The following is a 13,542-nucleotide window of genomic DNA, read 5'->3' as shown; positions in this document are numbered from 1 at the left end:
ATAGCCTCTGTCACGGCCAATGGTGAAATTGGAAGGCGGGTGGTGAACTCCCCCAATCCCATCTGGGTCTGCTCCAAACTTCACCAAAAATTTGTATTTGCCTGTCCATAGGCCAACTTCGTCCATCACCTTCTGGCCATTTTTAATGTCCGTACAATACCGCAGCAGGAACCGAGCAATATTGTCCATGGTGACATACGGATTGTACATGAAGACAGTCACATACGCTTCACCATAGGAGTACAGCAAGGTGAATTTAAGTCCTTCCAGCTCTGGACTCCCCTCTTTCAATTTCAGAGTCTGGTAGAAGTTCTGGCAGGCAGCTGTTGTCTCCAAGACCAGGATATAATAGTCTTTTGCCGGATGTTGTAGGCAGAGAATGTCATTCTTTTCTACCAGAAGAAGTCCAAACAGGATCTCTGTAGCCAGATGTTTCAATCCGAACTCCTCCCGATAATTTTCTCCAATATCAATTCGGATGCCGTTCTTCACAAAATTTTGTCCACGCTCCAGGAATCGGATTCGGCCATAAGAAGCCATATTATCTGTATCCCTGTCTGGGAACTCAGTCGATCGCCTTCTTGTTCTCCGTGGTCTTCCCCTTATAGCAGCATAGAGCTTCAGACAGTAAACTGCCAATGCTCTAAGGCCAAGGGCCGAGCGGCCCTTGCCTTGCCCGAGCCTGTCCCATACTGCTGTTCACCCCTTGCAGCGATTCAGCCTACTCCTAGGCAATTCCATGGGGCCCTGCAGGCTCACACACATTTACAGCTACTAAGCGGGAGGTGAATAAAGGCCGGAGAGGAAGCCAGACAGGATTTGCTTCTTTTGCTTGCACCACAATGCAGTGCTGAAAGAGGAGGAATCTACATAAAAACGCCTTCCTGGCAACGCCCAAATGCCCTCCTGCCATGCAGATAAACACTGGCAGCGGCAGCAAGTGCATGCCCACAGCCACCCCTTGTTCCTTCACACCTTGTATCAGCTTTAATCCAGTCCTGTGCTGCCTGCTGAGCAGCACTGAACAACACTGCCTGGGCCCAGGCTTTTATCTCTGAGGCAGGCCCCATTATGATGTCAGAAAGCTGGCTCTGGAATCCTGAGGGCTCCACTATGACACGTGCAAAGTTCCGTCTGAACTTTATATAAGACTGTGAGGCTCAGTCAGTCACTCAGTGTTGCCTGAGAGGGCAACACTGCAACAGCCGGCCGCCAGGCTGTCTTTTTTTTGCACATTTATTTGCCTCCAGGAGGCCACAAGAGGGAGACAAGGGACTGCAAAATGGAAAATAGGCATCCACCAACTTTACAGACAACTTCTCTTTGCTCCTACAACCTCCATCCTTGCACAGTTTGTTATTCTTCCAGGTAACATAGTAACAAATCCAAATTGCTGCTCTCTTTGTAGGCAAGCAAGGGTTTGTTGCAACTGCAATTCTTACTTCTTCTTGAAATGTAGGGACGACAGTACATTCCATCACATCCACCTAGTGTACACAGGTAGGTCCATTGTGGCGGGTAGGCGGCTGGCTGCTTTAATGGCTGTTTGCTGTTCCCCTACTCCACTCCACTCCACTATTTGACTGTGGTGCTGCATCAATCAGTGGCTGGCTCAGGTGCAGCTCTTTAACTTACCTAGGAGGGAGGGAGGGAGGGCGGAGAGAAGACAAGGAAGGTGAATGAGCTGTTCCAATGTGAAATGCCGGAAACACAGAAACACAGAAGACACACACACACACACACACAACAAGAGGTGGCAATGTATTCATTAATTGCATTTAATAAATGAGCTCATTATCACACATGACTGTACAAATGCATTGTCCAACAGGTGTTGAAATAATGGGATTAAAAGGGGAGATCCCTTCAGAAAGACAGAAACAATGGCAAAGAGAAAAAACACTTTTGGAATCTGATTTTAGTCAACACATAAGGGAAGGGTGCACCGGTCCTGGAAATACTGCAATACCAGGTCAATGCGTGGAGTGGACAGAGCAAGCTCTATTTCCATCTCCCTGTTCTAAAAATCCATTTAATATATGGTCCCCAGATAGGGGACGTATCAGATATTAAACTGATAAGAACAGATACTACACTTGATCTTAGCCAAAAGGCCGAGAAGCGATAACCCGAGCGGCCCTTGCCTTGCCCGAGCCTGTCCCATACTGCTGTTCACCCCTTGCAGCGATTCAGCCTACTCCTAGGCAATTCCATGGGGCCCTGCAGGCTCACACACATTTACAGCTACTAAGCGGGAGGTGAATAAAGGCCGGAGAGGAAGCCAGACAGGATTTGCTTCTTTTGCTTGCACCACAATGCAGTGCTGAAAGAGGAGGAATCTACATAAAAACGCCTTCCTGGCAACGCCCAAATGCCCTCCTGCCATGCAGATAAACACTGGCAGCGGCAGCAAGTGCATGCCCACAGCCACCCCTTGTTCCTTCACACCTTGTATCAGCTTTAATCCAGTCCTGTGCTGCCTGCTGAGCAGCACTGAACAACACTGCCTGGGCCCAGGCTTTTATCTCTGAGGCAGGCCCCATTATGATGTCAGAAAGCTGGCTCTGGAATCCTGAGGGCTCCACTATGACACGTGCAAAGTTCCGTCTGAACTTTATATAAGACTGTGAGGCTCAGTCAGTCACTCAGTGTTGCCTGAGAGGGCAACACTGCAACAGCCGGCCGCCAGGCTGTCTTTTTTTTGCACATTTATTTGCCTCCAGGAGGCCACAAGAGGGAGACAAGGGACTGCAAAATGGAAAATAGGCATCCACCAACTTTACAGACAACTTCTCTTTGCTCCTACAACCTCCATCCTTGCACAGTTTGTTATTCTTCCAGGTAACATAGTAACAAATCCAAATTGCTGCTCTCTTTGTAGGCAAGCAAGGGTTTGTTGCAACTGCAATTCTTACTTCTTCTTGAAATGTAGGGACGACAGTACATTCCATCACATCCACCTAGTGTACACAGGTAGGTCCATTGTGGCGGGTAGGCGGCTGGCTGCTTTAATGGCTGTTTGCTGTTCCCCTACTCCACTCCACTCCACTATTTGACTGTGGTGCTGCATCAATCAGTGGCTGGCTCAGGTGCAGCTCTTTAACTTACCTAGGAGGGAGGGAGGGAGGGCGGAGAGAAGACAAGGAAGGTGAATGAGCTGTTCCAATGTGAAATGCCGGAAACACAGAAACACAGAAGACACACACACACACACACACAACAAGAGGTGGCAATGTATTCATTAATTGCATTTAATAAATGAGCTCATTATCACACATGACTGTACAAATGCATTGTCCAACAGGTGTTGAAATAATGGGATTAAAAGGGGAGATCCCTTCAGAAAGACAGAAACAATGGCAAAGAGAAAAAACACTTTTGGAATCTGATTTTAGTCAACACATAAGGGAAGGGTGCACCGGTCCTGGAAATACTGCAATACCAGGTCAATGCGTGGAGTGGACAGAGCAAGCTCTATTTCCATCTCCCTGTTCTAAAAATCCATTTAATATATGGTCCCCAGATAGGGGACGTATCAGATATTAAACTGATAAGAACAGATAAGGTTTCAACAAAGTTTTTTATTGGCAAAAATAATATATTTTACAGACTTTTTTTTAAAATTGAAACCACAAGATAAAATCAACAGCATAATACATGAATATTCATACATTTAAATGAATACAAAAGTAATAATAATAAGACCATTAATACAGATGTTATAATAAAAGTACAGAACAATAGCAGGATAAAATTTATACAGGGCATAAAAGACATAAAAGAATAAAACCATTTTTATTTACAATGTTATGGTATTCCACATTTGCAAACACCACATGGATGTTGCTTCTTTTACCCCTAGCTGCTTTTTGTCCCTAAGATAATAAATATACATTTCACTTAGGGCATATTTCACACAATTTTTAACGTCAATAAAATCATGTTTAAAAAGCAGAATGTTCCTAACCTTCCAAATGGCATTCTTAAAACAGTTTAAAATGATCCAACAGACCATTTGCTGTTTAAAACTTGGGCAGTTAAAAAGACCATAAAACACGTATTCAAATTTAAGATCTTTAAGACCGCAGGCCCATTTCAGCAATGGGCCTACCTTCCTCCAAACCTCCTGTGCATATGGGCAGTTCCAAAACAGGTGCATTATCGTCTCGTCGTCACCACACCTGTCTCTCGGGCACTTGGCTCTCGCCACCAGTCCTCGCCTATGCTGGAATTCACGAGTAGGGAGGCACTGGTGAACGATTGCCCAGGCAAGGTCCTTGTGCACATTTGCCATAAATTTCCCGAAAACGTTCCGCCACACCACCTTGGACCTTGCCTGTGAGAAATTTGAAACTGCCAGTGTATCCTCCTGCCGCCTACAGGAGAGTGACACTTTTTTCTGGTCCCCCAATATGTCAGGCTCCAATTCTTGGAGACCTAGGAGCCTGACAGTTTTTTCGAGCACCGCATATTGTTTTGGGGGACACAGAAGCACAGGAGAATTCAAAGGGACACGAAACCATCGTTTAAAAATCATGCCCGTAGCGTACTTTAAAAAGTAGCTAAAAATACCATCAGAATTATACATTTTAAAACAGAAGCAAAAGTATTTAATGTAAAAGAAGTTAAAAAGGTTAGGAACATCTCTCCCGCCATTGTCCTTACATCTGTACATAAAATCACGTTTTAGTTTTTCCATTTTGGAACCCCATAAAAACATAAAACAGATCCTGGTCACTTTTTTAATATATAAAATTGTTGGAGGGAAAACCATAGCTACATAAAGCATTATGGGTAATAAAACAGATTTAATTATTAAAACTTTTCCCTCCATGGTGAGATTTCTCAAATTCCACATTAAAACCTTTTTTTCCATTTTGGCAATTACTGAATCCCAATTGGGTCTCCCATCGTTTTCTTGATTAAAAACAATTCCTAAAATTTTTATCTGATCCTGCTGCATGTTAACTCCTGGTGTCACAGAGGAATCCCATACACCAGTATAAAAACAGTCACACTTATCAACGTTTAATTTAAAACCAGAGGCTTCACAAAAAAAGCCGGTGTTCCTCAATGCCCGTCTCATAGAAGCGGCGTCTGGGCATAGGACGGTGGCGTCATCCATATAGCCTAGGATTTTTACCTGGTTCCCCCTTCCTCCAGGTATGGGCACGCCTCTGATGACTTTATCATCTCTTATTAGGGTGAACAGAGGTTCTATGGCACAAATAAAAAGGAGCGGAGACAACGGGCACCCCTGTTTCACCCCTGATAAAAGAGGAACACCTTTAGTTAAAAATCCGTTGATAGAAATTTGGCTAAAACAGGATCGATATAAAAGCTTAATACGTGTTAAAATAATTTCAGGAACAGCCATCTTTTTAAGAACCATAAAAAGATATTCATGGGAGACCCGGTCAAAAGCCTTCTCGAAATCTAAGGATAAAATAGCAAGGCTTTGACCCCTTTCTTTAAAATACCAAATGATGTCACGTAAAATATTCAGGGACTCAGTAATTGACCTCCCAGGTACCCCACATACCTGGTTTGGATGGATTAATTTATGAATAAAAGGTTTAAAACGGATTGTTATTAGTTTAGCTAAAATTTTACAATCAACGTTTAAAAGAGTAATAGGGCGCCAGTTTTTTAACTGGTCCCTCTCACCTTTTTTAAAAATTAAGGACACAATCCCCCTCCTCCAGGAAGGGGGCAGCTCTTCAGTAATAAAAACTTCCTTATACAATAAAAACATGTCATTCTTTAAAATTTCCCAAAAAGCATGATAAAATTCGATGGGCAGACCATCTTCCCCAGGAGCTTTCCCATTAGAAAAACTTTTAAAAGCAAATAAAAGTTCCTCCAAGGTAATATTACGGGATAAAACTTCCTGGTCTAAAATATCTAGCTTGGCATCAAGGGAATTAAGAACATGTTCTAAAAAGGAAGGATCAATATTTTTCTTGTTAAAAAGAGATTGGTAGAAATTAAAAGCAGAATTTAAAATGCCGACCATAGTGGTTTCTCCTTCAAGGTTTAAAATGACATCTCGTTTATCCATTACCTTTTTGAAGAAGAACCGGGAACACTTCTCGCCATCCTCGAGGTGCTTTACATGTGAATTAAAAATTATTTGTTTCCCTTTCTCTTCTATGGCATATTTTATTTCAGCTTTAAGATTTAAGATATCATCATCAACATCCATACCAATCTCCTTCAATTTAAAAAGTACATGTAAACGTTTATTAAGAACATAAAACCATTGTTTTTTCTCTTTTGCTTTCTTCTTACCTGCTCGAATAAAAAAAGCTCTGATTTTGGGTTTAATGCCCTCCCACCAGTGTAGCATAGGCTGACTGGGCGCTCTATGGGACTGCCAACACTGGTAGGTCCGCACAAACTCCTCTTTAATGATGGGGTCCTCCAGGAGTGTGGTGTTTAGTCTCCAGGGACCCCTACAAGCTTTTTGCTCTCCCTCTAGCTCCAGGTGCACTGAAAGGAGCTTGTGATCAGATAAAATATTTGTTAAAAGCAAACATTTTTTGGGAATAAAACTATTAGAAGTGAAAATAAAATCAATTCTGGAGCTCACTCTTCCATTGGACCAGGTGGGGCCTGGGTCCGCAGGCAAGAGTTCCCTCCAGCAATCTTTCAATTTAAAATCACCAATAAAATTCTTGAGCAGGTAAGAAGTACGGTCAATTTTTCGATTAAAATCCCCACCCTGGCGGTGTTCTCCATCTCGCACACAGTTAAAATCACCACCCACCAGCAGGGGGGTAGACCCAACACAAAACAATGGTAAAATCTCTAATAGTTCTGCCCTCTCCTGTTTGGTAGGAGGGGCATAAACGTTTAAAACACGAATTAAAGTTCCATTAAAAAGCAAATGTATTAAAATAGCTCTGCCGGGCATGATTTCAGTCACTGTTTGGATGGAGATAAAACGACCTCGGCAGAGCAATCCAACCCCCGCAGAGCGACAGTCATTTCCACCAGACCAGACTGAGGGGCCTAGTTTCCAGTCCATCTTTAAATCTTGATATTCCAAGTCATTAGGGATTCCACATTCTTGAAGCAGGCAAAGGTCAAAGTCCACAGTCTCTAAAAATGAAAATAAAGCAGTCCTGCGGACAGGGCTCTTTAGGGACCTCACATTTAGTGAGGCGACTTTGATAGGAACCAACATAGTCTTAGTTGAGGTCAGGGTCCGAACCAGAAGAGTCGTACTCGGAGATCAGCTGCGAGTCTGGACCCCCTTTTTGAGGGGTCAATAAATCTTGGATGTTGGTAGGGTCAGAGCCAGATACGTGGGCGGCTCCAACCCCCACACTGCTCTCATCCGAACTCCGATAGGCAGCTTTCCTCCGAACTCCGGACTCCTCTTCCTCTCGCTGTCTCTTTGCAGAATGGCTCCTATCCATCTCCTCGAAGTCGCTCTCACCCATCTCTGGCCCCTGGCTGAAGATATCGCTGATGTCCTTCCTGGGCAGCTGCACAGGGGCCTGTGAGGTCCCATCGCTCTTGGCAACCTTTGCCTGCTTACGGGGAGCCTTCATCGCAAGCCCCTCCACAACCGCAGTGGAGGAACTTTGCTCCGACCCCCCCGTTGACCGGAAATGGTCAAAACGAGGCTCCAATCCAGCATATTTTAGGGTTTTCTTAATGGAGCCCTCGTCTGACACAGAGTGTCTCCGCTCCATGCCCACACTCTTGGGACAGGCGTCAGGTCCTACTGCAGAACCTACGGAGCCACGACGCCTGTCGCTAACCACTGCCTCAACAGGGTCCACTGCAGGCGGAGCAGAGGACCTGTTTGCAGAGGTGCCGGTCAACTTATGTCCAGCAGAGTCAGAATTCCTCCTGCTCTGCCTGGACCCGGTGGAATCCCTATGGCCGTCCCTCGAGGCTGACATCGGTGGGCCCCCCGATGGAGCTGTGAAGGACTTTGGCCTGGACCCCTCAGTCGTCAATGCTCGTTTTGGGGCATTACCAGCGGCGTCTGCACATGTTGCAAACTGCCGCTCTGGCCCTGGTCTGGGTGGCCCAGATTTCGCTCTGCGGGGGCAATCTTTAAAAGCATGCCCAGTCATGCCGCACAGATTGCACAACACCTCGGAACTGCATTTTGCCGCTACGTGTCCAACCTGGCCACACCTGTTACACTGCACCACATGGGGCCGGTCACAATGTTCTCTGGTGTGGCCATATCTCAAGCAGTTCCGGCAGGCTATTGGCATCTGGGGGTAAAATAGGAATCCTCGATTCTTCCCAATGGCAAAGTTCTGGGGTGGGTGATGTAAGCCTCCAATGCCATTGGGATCCTGGCGGAACTTCACCCAATATTTTCTTTTGCCATTCCAGAAGCTCTGGGTGTTCAAGATTTTATGTGAGAAGCGGACCTCCCTGCAGTAACGACTGAGGAAGGTTTCAATGTCACACTCTGAGACAAATGGACTGAACATGCACATCACGAGCGGGACTTCTTCCTCCCCGTAGAGGAATAAAAAGTTCAGTCCATTTAGCCGCTCCTCACTCTGGTCCGCATCAGACAATCTTTTGTGCATGTTGTCGCAACATGCCGCGGCCGTAAAGGATACGGTGTACCGACCGCGGCTTTCCTGGTCGTTGAGACACAGGATGTCCGCCCGCTTGAGCCCCAGGAAGTCCAGCAGAATCACCTCCACAATGAAGCGAAGGTTCTTCCGCTGGCGATGGCCTTCTTCCACCTCGATGCGGACGGACTGGCGCAACCGGGTGTCCCCGGATGCAAATCCAAATGTATATGGCATTTTCAGTGCCTGGGGGCTAAGCCTGTCCCTTATAGCAGCAAGGGCTCAGATTCCACAATTAAGTGGAACCCTCCCCCAAGGCCAAGGATTAGGGTACCCCAGACACCTACGAAGCCCGATAAACGCCCTCGGAACGCTCTTAGAAAAACGCCTCAAGGCCGGTTGACCTCTTGGGTAAGGCGCGATCGCAACTCGTTGTCCGGGGGCTAAGCCCACTCCCCAAATAGCAGCAAGGGGGTGAAGTCTCTCTGTGAAAAGAGACGATCCCCCAAGGCCAAGGAGCAGGGTACCCCGGACACCTCCCAACAAAACCAGATGCAGAAATACTACACCTGATCTTGCCAAAAGGCCGAGAAGCGATAACCCGAGCGGCCCTTGCCTTGCCCGAGCCTGTCCCATACTGCTGTTCACCCCTTGCAGCGATTCAGCCTACTCCTAGGCAATTCCATGGGGCCCTGCAGGCTCACACACATTTACAGCTACTAAGCGGGAGGTGAATAAAGGCCGGAGAGGAAGCCAGACAGGATTTGCTTCTTTTGCTTGCACCACAATGCAGTGCTGAAAGAGGAGGAATCTACATAAAAACGCCTTCCTGGCAACGCCCAAATGCCCTCCTGCCATGCAGATAAACACTGGCAGCGGCAGCAAGTGCATGCCCACAGCCACCCCTTGTTCCTTCACACCTTGTATCAGCTTTAATCCAGTCCTGTGCTGCCTGCTGAGCAGCACTGAACAACACTGCCTGGGCCCAGGCTTTTATCTCTGAGGCAGGCCCCATTATGATGTCAGAAAGCTGGCTCTGGAATCCTGAGGGCTCCACTATGACACGTGCAAAGTTCCGTCTGAACTTTATATAAGACTGTGAGGCTCAGTCAGTCACTCAGTGTTGCCTGAGAGGGCAACACTGCAACAGCCGGCCGCCAGGCTGTCTTTTTTTTGCACATTTATTTGCCTCCAGGAGGCCACAAGAGGGAGACAAGGGACTGCAAAATGGAAAATAGGCATCCACCAACTTTACAGACAACTTCTCTTTGCTCCTACAACCTCCATCCTTGCACAGTTTGTTATTCTTCCAGGTAACATAGTAACAAATCCAAATTGCTGCTCTCTTTGTAGGCAAGCAAGGGTTTGTTGCAACTGCAATTCTTACTTCTTCTTGAAATGTAGGGACGACAGTACATTCCATCACATCCACCTAGTGTACACAGGTAGGTCCATTGTGGCGGGTAGGCGGCTGGCTGCTTTAATGGCTGTTTGCTGTTCCCCTACTCCACTCCACTCCACTATTTGACTGTGGTGCTGCATCAATCAGTGGCTGGCTCAGGTGCAGCTCTTTAACTTACCTAGGAGGGAGGGAGGGAGGGCGGAGAGAAGACAAGGAAGGTGAATGAGCTGTTCCAATGTGAAATGCCGGAAACACAGAAACACAGAAGACACACACACACACACACACAACAAGAGGTGGCAATGTATTCATTAATTGCATTTAATAAATGAGCTCATTATCACACATGACTGTACAAATGCATTGTCCAACAGGTGTTGAAATAATGGGATTAAAAGGGGAGATCCCTTCAGAAAGACAGAAACAATGGCAAAGAGAAAAAACACTTTTGGAATCTGATTTTAGTCAACACATAAGGGAAGGGTGCACCGGTCCTGGAAATACTGCAATACCAGGTCAATGCGTGGAGTGGACAGAGCAAGCTCTATTTCCATCTCCCTGTTCTAAAAATCCATTTAATATATGGTCCCCAGATAGGGGACGTATCAGATATTAAACTGATAAGAACAGATACTACACTTGATCTTAGCCAAAAGGCCGAGAAGCGATAACCCGAGCGGCCCTTGCCTTGCCCGAGCCTGTCCCATACTGCTGTTCACCCCTTGCAGCGATTCAGCCTACTCCTAGGCAATTCCATGGGGCCCTGCAGGCTCACACACATTTACAGCTACTAAGCGGGAGGTGAATAAAGGCCGGAGAGGAAGCCAGACAGGATTTGCTTCTTTTGCTTGCACCACAATGCAGTGCTGAAAGAGGAGGAATCTACATAAAAACGCCTTCCTGGCAACGCCCAAATGCCCTCCTGCCATGCAGATAAACACTGGCAGCGGCAGCAAGTGCATGCCCACAGCCACCCCTTGTTCCTTCACACCTTGTATCAGCTTTAATCCAGTCCTGTGCTGCCTGCTGAGCAGCACTGAACAACACTGCCTGGGCCCAGGCTTTTATCTCTGAGGCAGGCCCCATTATGATGTCAGAAAGCTGGCTCTGGAATCCTGAGGGCTCCACTATGACACGTGCAAAGTTCCGTCTGAACTTTATATAAGACTGTGAGGCTCAGTCAGTCACTCAGTGTTGCCTGAGAGGGCAACACTGCAACAGCCGGCCGCCAGGCTGTCTTTTTTTTGCACATTTATTTGCCTCCAGGAGGCCACAAGAGGGAGACAAGGGACTGCAAAATGGAAAATAGGCATCCACCAACTTTACAGACAACTTCTCTTTGCTCCTACAACCTCCATCCTTGCACAGTTTGTTATTCTTCCAGGTAACATAGTAACAAATCCAAATTGCTGCTCTCTTTGTAGGCAAGCAAGGGTTTGTTGCAACTGCAATTCTTACTTCTTCTTGAAATGTAGGGACGACAGTACATTCCATCACATCCACCTAGTGTACACAGGTAGGTCCATTGTGGCGGGTAGGCGGCTGGCTGCTTTAATGGCTGTTTGCTGTTCCCCTACTCCACTCCACTCCACTATTTGACTGTGGTGCTGCATCAATCAGTGGCTGGCTCAGGTGCAGCTCTTTAACTTACCTAGGAGGGAGGGAGGGAGGGCGGAGAGAAGACAAGGAAGGTGAATGAGCTGTTCCAATGTGAAATGCCGGAAACACAGAAACACAGAAGACACACACACACACACACACAACAAGAGGTGGCAATGTATTCATTAATTGCATTTAATAAATGAGCTCATTATCACACATGACTGTACAAATGCATTGTCCAACAGGTGTTGAAATAATGGGATTAAAAGGGGAGATCCCTTCAGAAAGACAGAAACAATGGCAAAGAGAAAAAACACTTTTGGAATCTGATTTTAGTCAACACATAAGGGAAGGGTGCACCGGTCCTGGAAATACTGCAATACCAGGTCAATGCGTGGAGTGGACAGAGCAAGCTCTATTTCCATCTCCCTGTTCTAAAAATCCATTTAATATATGGTCCCCAGATAGGGGACGTATCAGATATTAAACTGATAAGAACAGATTTTTTTTTTTTTTTTTTTTTTTTTTTTTTTTTTTATTAAACCATTCAGGTTTTTTTGAATAAAACCGAGAACTGTAGTTGTTCAAACCACCTCTCTATTTTTCAAAAAATCTCATCACTCTGGTTCATTATTTTATTTTTCCATCAAATACAAGATAAATCAAACAAAATTCCTCAAACTAAATACCTCCATTTTAACATTCGCCATATCCCTTCCGCATCCATACCTCTTTCTAGATCCCATTTATAATAAAAATACAATTTAGCCAATACCATACTAACCACATCCTCCATCTCAAATACTTCTCTTTTATACACATTCAAATTCCTCGTATTCCACAATACTTCTTTCACACAAGTCAGAAAAATCCACAACACTCTATCCTTTTCACTACCCAAACTACACAAACCAAACAAGACAATTTCATACGTCAAAACCTTCAAACCAGTCAATTCTTCACACAACCCACTCAACTTTTTCCAAACATCCTTTGCATGCTTACACGACCAAAACACATGACTCACATCCTCATCATCCCCACAACCTTCTCTCGGACACCTTTCAGATGCAACCAAACCTCTTCTTTTCTGAACACTCCTTACAGGCAACACTCCATGTACCGACATCCATAACAAATCTTTCTGCTTATTTGACACATCATACGTAACAATCTTCTTCCACACAGACTTAGACTCCATCGAATTCAAACCATTTACAGAACACATCACATTATTCATACACATACTTCTCACAACATTCTTTTCGCTCAAAAATCTCTCCATTCTTACATCCTCTAGCTGGAACTTTTTAATAAATTTTCCAACATACAAATACCACCCTGTGCACTGAAAAGCAATTGGTTTACATAAATTACGTTTTTCCCACCTTAGACGCTGAATCACCGTTCCAGCTAGATACTTCGACATTCTGGAAGCCTTGGATTCTTTAAATAAAAGCTCTACAAAAAACCGTGCACAATTAATTCCAATGAAGATCTCCAAATTTGGGAAATCAAGGCCTCCATTTCGTCTGCTTTTCATTAGAATTTCTCTCTTTGCCTTCTCAATCCCGCTCCCCCATAAAAAAAGGAACAAAACTCTATTCACTTTTTTTAACATATCAACAGCAGGAGGAAAAACCAGAGCAACATATAAAATCATAGGTAGAATAATACTTTTGACAATTAAAACCTTCCCCGAAAAAGAAAGATCCCTCATTCTCCACATTTCCAACTTTCTCACAATCCTACCACCTAACTCATCCCAACTTTCTCTCCCTTTCAACTCATCATCAAACACAATACCCAAAATTTTCACACCATCCACCTGTTCCATATCAGAATCACTCACTCGCTCATTACTGAAAAAAAATTTAAATTTGCTCTTACCCCAATTTATTTTAAAAGCAGACGCAATACAAAACATGTTTACAATCAACTTCACTCTGGACATATCATACACTGAATCACACAATACACAAA

General features: G+C 45.1%; 4 non-coding genes across 4 annotated transcripts; all 4 read right to left on the bottom strand.

The window, feature by feature from the left end:
• Positions 1 to 1,935: 1,935 nt before the first annotated feature.
• Positions 1,936 to 2,126, bottom strand: LOC142685157 (U2 spliceosomal RNA). Its single transcript, XR_012854710.1, has one exon. It is a non-coding gene; the product is annotated as a U2 spliceosomal RNA (small nuclear RNA).
• Positions 2,127 to 3,408: 1,282 nt separating this feature from the next.
• LOC142685172 (U2 spliceosomal RNA) lies at positions 3,409 to 3,600 on the bottom strand. The gene has a single exon (XR_012854717.1). It is a non-coding gene; the product is annotated as a U2 spliceosomal RNA (small nuclear RNA).
• A 6,835-nt stretch (positions 3,601 to 10,435) lies between these two features.
• On the bottom strand, positions 10,436 to 10,626 carry LOC142685156 (U2 spliceosomal RNA). Its single transcript, XR_012854709.1, has one exon. It is a non-coding gene; the product is annotated as a U2 spliceosomal RNA (small nuclear RNA).
• Positions 10,627 to 11,908: 1,282 nt separating this feature from the next.
• LOC142685197 (U2 spliceosomal RNA) lies at positions 11,909 to 12,106 on the bottom strand. The gene has a single exon (XR_012854730.1). It is a non-coding gene; the product is annotated as a U2 spliceosomal RNA (small nuclear RNA).
• Between the last annotated feature and the right edge of the window lie 1,436 nt (positions 12,107 to 13,542).

This window comes from Rhinoderma darwinii, assembly GCF_050947455.1.
Source record: "Rhinoderma darwinii isolate aRhiDar2 chromosome 5 unlocalized genomic scaffold, aRhiDar2.hap1 SUPER_5_unloc_12, whole genome shotgun sequence".
Taxonomy (NCBI): domain Eukaryota; kingdom Metazoa; phylum Chordata; class Amphibia; order Anura; family Rhinodermatidae; genus Rhinoderma; species Rhinoderma darwinii.
This window is presented reverse-complemented; position numbering and strand designations above follow the sequence as displayed.